Source organism: Acyrthosiphon pisum, chromosome X, assembly GCF_005508785.2.
Source record: "Acyrthosiphon pisum isolate AL4f chromosome X, pea_aphid_22Mar2018_4r6ur, whole genome shotgun sequence".
Taxonomy (NCBI): domain Eukaryota; kingdom Metazoa; phylum Arthropoda; class Insecta; order Hemiptera; family Aphididae; genus Acyrthosiphon; species Acyrthosiphon pisum.
In genome coordinates, this window is record NC_042493.1 from 113,887,836 (window position 1) to 113,890,093 (window position 2,258).

A 2,258-nucleotide genomic window follows, 5' to 3' on the forward strand; every position below is an offset into this window, starting at 1 on the left:
CCAAACTGTCTCCGCTCAGAATCGTTTTTCTTATACAGTGATTATTATATCATTGAATTCAAAATTTAATACTACCCATTATACAGTGATCCATTTGTAACCTACTGTACAGCAGAGCGACATCCACTTACCCACCTTTTTTAATATGTAATTTCGTCCAAATTTGAACTTATAATGACTATAAAAATAAACTGTGCTTATGTATTTCTTAGAATTTTTATAATAATTTTATAATATATATATATATATATATTTATAATAATTTTTCTTAGAACATTTTATAATTTTTTAACTACAAAATAATTATTCAAATTAAAATTTGATAAATTTTGTCATAATTTCAACTTCAAATATAAACTTTAAACTGCAGTATTTTTTATTATCTTATAGGTATTATTGGATTAAGTTAGTTGAATAATTACATCGTAGATATTATTATGAAATCACTCCGATTTAATCGCATTCTTGTCTTTTAAATTTTTCATAAAATTGTAGAAATGAAATCCGAAAAACAATTAACTTTCAACATAACATTTAATACTCGTCGCCTACAAATACGATTATAATACATGTTAACTGTTTTAAACATAATGGATACTTGACAGTAAATCTGTACGCTGGTATCGTCTGTAAGTTTTATTAAAAATAGTTTAATGAGAAAATATTAACATAAAAAATGGTATGAATAATAACTATTTTACAACTAAATAATTAAAATAACAGTGGTTTTTTAGTTGTATCCTATGAATAATTAATATAATGACGTAAGCCTAAAAGAACATTAGAACTGTCTACTGCATTGTATACGTATTACAATAGAATATAGTATCATAATAATACAAACATTGTGATGCGTAGCAATATAGCATAAATAACATAATATAACGTAATATAATATAGAGGTAAGAATATAATTTCGATGGACGACTTCGTTCTAATTTAATTATTTGACGTTTATGTGGAATAAATGATAATTAGTCACATAATATGAGTAAAATCGATAAACTCACAAAAACTATAAAATACCGCAATGATAAAGTTTTTTTAAAAACAGTTTTTCGTAATACTATTGTAGAATTGAAATAATTAATTTGAGTTCTAATCCTATATTTATATAAAATCTATATGAATAAAAACATACATGGTAGAGTCTAGGAGGTGGCTATAAAGGATACCGACACAGATATAATTTTAATTGCCAAAAATGACCATGTGAGTGCGGTACTTGGCAATTATTATTATGATTTATAGATTTATTTTCGTGCTGTTTTTGCGAACGGTTTTTTATCGAACACAGATATAAATCTGTCAGCCTCGTGGTCCGGGCGTTGCCGTTGTACCTACATTGTTTTACAAAAAAATTGATATAATTGATATTTTATTGTCTTGCTGTTGCTAAATTATTATAATAATATACTTATGACATTTTAAAATATAGAGAATACATTAAAGTGACTCCGCTGGTTTACTACAACATGTTTGTCACCGACTTTTTACTAGTCGACAAATGGTCGAATGTTTTTCGTTCGATTAAAGTCATAAGTATATTATACAAGACACACAATATTCAAGAATACCAAATATTTATTTTCATGCTATAACATTTTTATCCGGTGAAACCCAAAAGTGCAAATCGACCTTTTTTTTTCGATAACTCAAAAGCGCAAAACGAATTTGCGCTTTTGTACCTTGGTAATGGTATAAAAGTGCAAAAAAAAATTGTATTACCTGATACATTATTTTATTTTTAATTGAAATTCGAGTGAAATATTTTAAATCGTATACAAGATATCCACCTATATCAGTTGGTGTCTGTGTATGATCGTGTCACGTGTGTCCGGTTTTCGCTAAAATTAAAATTATAAGTCTTCAAAAATGTATTGTTAAAATGTAATTTACATTACCTTACACAAAAGGGCTCAGCCACCTTCGGACGATTACCAATGGTCCAGAATCATATCACAGGCATTTGAAGGTTCAATTTTATAACTTCCCACCCATCTATTTATAGTTTTATTCTAGGTTTTTTAACATGTAATTTCGTCGAAATTCGAAATTAAAATGACTATAAAAATAAACTGTGCTTATGTATTTTTTTAGATTTTTTGGTTTCAGAATTAACTACTTACCTACGTGGAATCTTGTTTTAAATTTTCAATTCTTAGGTATAAAAGTTGAAAATTTTATGAATTTTTAACTACAAAATAATTATTCAATTTTAAATTTGATAAATTTTGTCAAAATTCGATCATTAAATG